This window comes from Miscanthus floridulus, chromosome 15 (genome assembly GCF_019320115.1).
Source record: "Miscanthus floridulus cultivar M001 chromosome 15, ASM1932011v1, whole genome shotgun sequence".
Taxonomy (NCBI): domain Eukaryota; kingdom Viridiplantae; phylum Streptophyta; class Magnoliopsida; order Poales; family Poaceae; genus Miscanthus; species Miscanthus floridulus.
The window spans coordinates 76,304,745-76,311,118 of record NC_089594.1 but is presented as its reverse complement, the minus strand read 5'-3'; the positions used below and the strand labels follow the sequence as shown (position 1 = coordinate 76,311,118).

Below are 6,374 nucleotides of genomic sequence, written 5' to 3'. Positions count from 1 at the left end.
TTCCCCGTGCGATCCCGCGAGTCACCCGCAATCGAAACCGCCCCATCCGCAAGCCCACCCGCGATCGAAACCTTCTGGCTCCGAAAAAAAAAGAAAAAAGAAAAACGAAGGCGCTAGAAATCCTATTGTCCTGCTGAGAACCGTGTCTCGCGCCATCGCCGCCGCGTGCATCCCGACGGCCGCACGGCCCGCTGCGGGGGTCCTCCGTCGGTCGTTGCTGCCTGGTTGCGGTCACGGCCAGGACGGTGAGGACCGCCGCACCCCTGCCGTGGCGACCGTAGCCAGCCGGGTGCTCTCCTACTTGAGAGGTTTGGGAGGGATGTGTGCACGCCGTGGATGGCCTCGCCGGCGGCCTACTATATGGCTGCGGACCAAGGTACCACTACTCGCATTCTAGATCCCCTGGAGCTCTGATTCAGCATGACGGAAGACTTCCCTTGGACTCAAGGCCTCTTCTCCATTGTGACAGGGGTGGGGAAGGGTGCGGGTGGTGGGCCGCCGCTAGCTGGCCTTGGATCCTCTCCCCTGCGGCGCTCCCTCTGGCTTCCTCCGTTTGGCTAACTCCTCGGCACCCTCAGATCCGCCCCTCACCCTTCTAGCTGCATTGCAATCCTTCCCCCACCAGGCGATTCGAATCCAGCAGTGTTAAGCACACGATAGACGGTGGTAGAATCTACGTCGGCGTCGCCTTGCCTGTTGACTGCGTCTCCCCTTCAACCATGAGTGTCCATGAGGCAATGATCATTTCCTCAATTTTCATATGGATGATTGAGTGATCTTAACGAAGCCACATTTTTTGCATGGTTGCCTGCGCGGGGAGGGGGGGGGTTGAAGATCCACTCGAGCATGGCACCAGGTGTTTGAACATGTATGCCGAAAATCCATCAAAGCTATCAGGCACACAACACCAATTCACTCGCTGAACATATACAAGGTCACGTCTTCCCTCTCATCCTCTTCTTGTTTTACTAAATTGGTTAATGATCCATCATGTGCATACGTACTCTTAAAAATCATTTGAAATGGATCAATTCTAATCCACACTCAATGTGTTTGATAAAATGTTTCTAAGAGGTTGGGAAATTATTTTCCACTAATGCACTTTATTCCTTAAACAGTTGTACAAAATATATCATATATTTTCTTTCTTGATTTTTGTGGTTGCCTACACAAGAATCGATTACATGAATTGGCCTCATCATTCAGTTTAGGTTAACTCTCGTTTAGAATAGTGTTTGTGTAGTCTGGATGAAATAGAAGCTACACCATTAAATACTATTGATTTTTTGTTTGGCTATCTGGCCTAAATAAATATTTGGATTCATTATCTAATAGTTCTAGCCTTTTTTTTGTTAGCAAAACAGATTAAGGTGACCCCGGCCGGTGGTAGGGCAGGCGAATGACCCCGGCCGGTGGTAGGGCAGGAGAATGACCCCGGCCGGAGGGAGGCAAGCGAGCCCCTTATCTGTTTGGGCACTTCTCCCTGTCGTCGTGGATCCACGAGCCCATTGCCTAGTCACGAGCAGAGGCGAAGGAGGAAGGAGCATATGTGAATGCGGACTTGGCAGCGGCTACCGGACTCCTCCGTGGCGCACCTCCTCCTATAGTTTTTTTATATGTGTGAAGGTTACCTTAGGTGTTGTAGTTTGCTTCAGTTTCTTATTAGTTTTTTTATATCGTCGTGATTTTAAATATTTTTAATGCCCATCCTCGAACTTGATGGTAAAATATCTGAAGCTTGCTTGATCCAATTTGTTCTCCTATGCAGGGTACTCTTACTGATAACGAAGAAGACACCTGCATGCATTTATGTTTGTGACATTAATCCAAACATGCCAAGTGTTGGAAAGAAGCGTGCTGCAGAAACGGGTCTCAAACATGAACGTTTTAATATATTTTGACACCTAAGCATGGGTTCTGTTGTTCAACACTTGACTCTTATTTTCAGGCTACAGCGAGGAACATTCTCTCAGCTGGATACAAGGAAATGCAGAAGCTCTAAGTTTTGAGGATGGATCTATGGGTGGCTATACTTATTGCCTTTGGGATCAGAAATATGAGACACATTGAGAAAGCTCTATCAGAAGCTTACAGGTTGGCTAATTTCTTTAGAAATCCCAAATAGAAAACTATTAGTGCTCCTGTCTCGAGTATGTTGCGAGCTGATACACATCAGTATGCTGTAGCGATTTCTTTCATATTTTGGATGTTTGCAAACTTTTAACCATTGTCGGTTAGATTATATAGCATGTGCTTTTATATACAAGTTTGGAAATGATGGCGCTTGTTTCAGCAGCCATGCAAAAATTCAGAATGTTGCACAATGCTTGTGCTAAGGTTTTATATCTAGATGGTAGCATCAGCCAGGTGTGTTGTATATGTGAGGGAAAGAAAAATCTTGACTTGCTAGAAATTGGTGGTACTTGAACGGCAATCCATTGCAATACTATAATAGTTTCATTATAGTAGCATTTATATATGCTTATTGGTTCATGTCCTCACTGCTCATATCTGAATAGTGAGGGAGAGAAAAATCTTGAATGGCTAAAAATCTGCATCATTTATTCTGTATTTTTTTTTTGTATACTATCTGTTTGTTGGCACTGAACATCGCACAAAGAATAAGGACACAGAGCATCATCTATTGCTATCGCACAACGAATAGGTTCATTTGCTTCACTGTCCACCGTCGTTCTTACAATTATTGGTATTTCGTTCTTATAACTATCTCCATGTTCTTCCAAAATATTTCAAGAAAGCTAATTTAGTAGGCTATTATTGGTCAATTTTCTTTTTTTTAAGAAAATCGAACGGAGCCTGCAAATTATTTTGTTACTAATTGTGGATTAGTAAAATAAGTGGCAAGTATTCTATCATGCTTTCAGAAATAGCAAGCAGAAAAACTACGCCAGTGAATAAATGGATTCATAAAACAAAGGAAATTCGATCAAGTTAGCTGCAGCTTTTCTCAGTTACTATAGCAGCTTCGAGCACTCAGTAATAACAACATTTATTTTGCATACATATACTGTCATGTGCGTGTTTTATTTTGTGTTACATGAACAATAGATAAAGAACTAAGGGAGGAAAGAACAAAAGCACGCTATCATCCCTTCGAGAACCTAAGCGACGTCCTATCCACGTTCCACATCTCACCAGGCTCCGCTGAGGCGGCGCAAGTGGAGGACACCCTAAGAAAGTGCCAGCAGCCGCCAATCGCCGGTGAGATGAAAGCCTGCACCACGTCCCTGGAGAGCACCGTGAAGGCCGCCATGGAGATGCTCGGCACCACCAGCAGCCAGCTGCAGGGTGGTGGTGGTGAGTGGTGACTACGTGTGGGCGACCACGTCGGCGCTCCCCCGCGGTGGCCTGCTGCCACGCCGGGAGTGCGTGGTCCAGACAGTCACCCCACTCATTGGCAGCCGCTACGTGTCCTGCCGCAAGGTGCCGTTCCCGTACGCCGTCTACCAATGTCACGTTACGAATAGGGGCTACAAAGCTTACATGGTCTCGCTTAGCGGCCGCCACGAGGGCCCGACGGTTTCCATGCTGGCGTTCTGCCATTTTGACAATTCCGGCTGGAACCCGATGCACCCGGCGTTCCAGATACTCAACACCCACCCTGGTGGCAGTACGCCGGTGTGCCACTTCATGTCGTACGGCAATCTCGCGTTCGTCAATAAGGCAGGCACAGCCTAGCTTGCTACTGCAGTCTTCGTTACTACGCGCGCCAGTGTCGTGCTCTGGATATCAACATGGCGCGCTCTTTGTTCATGTGAACCGTAAATATATTCGTGGACATGCATCGTCCATTCTAGCTGATGATAAGAAAGGCGCTATTAGCTTTGGATAGATGTTATATAAGTACATATGTCGCTACTAGCTTTGTCAGAAGAAAATATATAAGGGTGTACAAATGGTGTGTGTCCACGTACGTTTGTTTGGATAGATGTTATATAAGTACATATGTCGCTAGCGTTGGTGAGTGGAGGCTCCGATCCCTACATGTTGCTACTAGCTAGTGCTGGTACATGTCATTGTTACTCCTGTGTGAAACTTGTGGTTGGTGCTGTGTGGCCGAGCTAGCTAGCGCCGAACATACTGTATCATCGTGTTGTGAATGAATATGTTCAAGTATGTATACTACATATATTATATGGGCCTCCCAGCAAACAATTACTCTCTGTTCATCACCATAAATATCCATATATAAACCATTGTTTATTCTTGAAATAGTATTGGCCCAGTTTTATACATGTTAATTCCAAGATCATGCAAGTTGGTAAATCTATATCTATATCTATACCTAATAATAAAGAGGCAAAATTTTCGGCCATTCTTTTCGTCCATCCATTCTTTTGGTCCGTCTCCCTCTATCTACCCAACAATAGAGAATTTCTTTTATTCGGACATATATATAACACATGCTCATACGAGTTAGAATAGCTCGCGTCTAGACCAATATGAAGTAGGAATCCTAATCTAAATAGATTCCACAGATCCTAAGTACTCTAAATAAAAATCTTAATAATCAAATAGAAAAGGATCAGAGTTACGTTCTTTATTTTGCTCCGCTTTCTGTATTTAGTTATATATGTCAAAAGGGAGGCAAAAAATCACGTCCTTATGTTCCTTATTTTATATATTTTCAGTCTGTTTACAAAGGAACCAAACTCCAACTTCTATCACCTTTTTTCTTCAAGCTTATAGAGTCCGAATATCTTACAGGCCTGGTGGCAATCTTTCTAAATAGTAACATAGCTTTTCACAAATACGATAAAGCTAAACCATGGACCATCATCAACGTATTCAAGAATCCATGCAAGAAAAAAAAACAACTGAGAAACCAATCATCACGGAGAGATCCCATGAAGTATGGCCGTATGGGCGCTGCCACCATGGAAACGCTAGAGCCTTGTGCATGACCTCCATGTACCATGTTGTCGCTGGCCTGGTCCTCCACGAGTCTCCAGATGTCTATTCCTTATTACCGGATCTAGAGACTAGTGCACTACTAAAAAACAATTTTTAGCAACGAGTTTTTTTTATAGGGGCGACTTCATCACCAACCGCCTCTATAGTGGGCGAGCTCGAGTCCCACAATTCTAGCCACCCCTACAAATCGAACAGTAGAGGCAGCTAGTGATACTAGCCGCCCCTACAAATAGGTAGATTTGTAGGACGGCTCACTCACAAGCTGCCCTTACAATAACGTTTGTAGGGGCGGCTCAAGTCACAGGCCGCCTCTACAAATAGGATTTGTAGGAACGGTTTGGGAACCGCCCCTACAAATCTATGATTTATAGAGTCAGTAGCGTAGGGGCGACTAGCCGAGCCGCCCCTACAGAGGCTCACCAACCATCCCTACAGTGCTTTTCTGTAGCAGTGAGCGGGACCCTGAGCTCGTTGGCATCGTTGACCCCGGCAAGTACCATTGGCAAGAAGGAGACGTTCTCCTCGCTGCTGCTGCTGCTGCTGGTTGCGGCTTAAGCGAGCTTGCTCGTTTGGCCGCTTGCCGGGCATGCCATGCACCAATCACGGGGCTCGCCACCCTTCGCCACAGATGCCCCGTGTAGACGCTGACTCCTCAAGCTCTCTCCTTGGATGCTCGATTAGGACTCCGCCAACTCCTCGAGCTTTCTCCTTGGACGCTCGATTGGGACTCCGCCAGCTCTCTCAACTCCACGACCGATGTGGGAACAGAAGCAGGGGGCTTTGACTTGGATGAGGCATGAGGAGAGACCGCGAGATAGATGATTTGAGAGAACTGGAGAGAGGAGATAGGTGTGGTGCAGGGGCGGACCCACGGGGTATGCTAGGTGGGCCACGTCATACCCTGTGGGGGCATGTCTTGTACTACTTAGGACTGTATTATATTTTTTAGATAAGAAAATCTTCTATTGACATTGTTAAAACATCTTGTTAGCCTAGTTGTAAGCACCTTGCTCTTTTGACCGTGGGGTCGCAAGTTCAAACCCCTGCAGCTGTATTTTCTGTTTTTATTTTCCATTTTGCATTTTCTATTTTTATATTTTTCCATTTTATGTTCCCTTTAGATATTAACTATAGATAATACATTTTTTCTTTAGTTTTCGTATTTTTACCTCATCTTGTTGTGTCCCGTGAAACCTCAGTTGCGAGTAGTTTTAAATTTCTAATCTTTTATCCCCTCTCAATATTAATAACTTACCTATATGATATTTCATCCTTTATTTTTCTAGTTGTGCATGAAGATTAGGCAAATAAGTTGTTAGAGTGTGGTTAACAGTTCGTCCAACATTAGTATTAGAAGATAACGTATCATGTGAGTTTTTTTATGAAATTTAATTGATATGGTTTACCGAATTGGAAATGGTTTTACCAAATTGCATAAG

The 6,374-nt window shown here is 44.9% G+C and overlaps 1 pseudogene; it reads left to right on the top strand.

The window, feature by feature from the left end:
- Window positions 1-336: 336 nt before the first annotated feature.
- LOC136507691 (protein RAFTIN 1A-like) lies at window positions 337-3,699 on the top strand (annotated as a pseudogene).
- The last annotated feature ends 2,675 nt before the right edge of the window (window positions 3,700-6,374 follow it).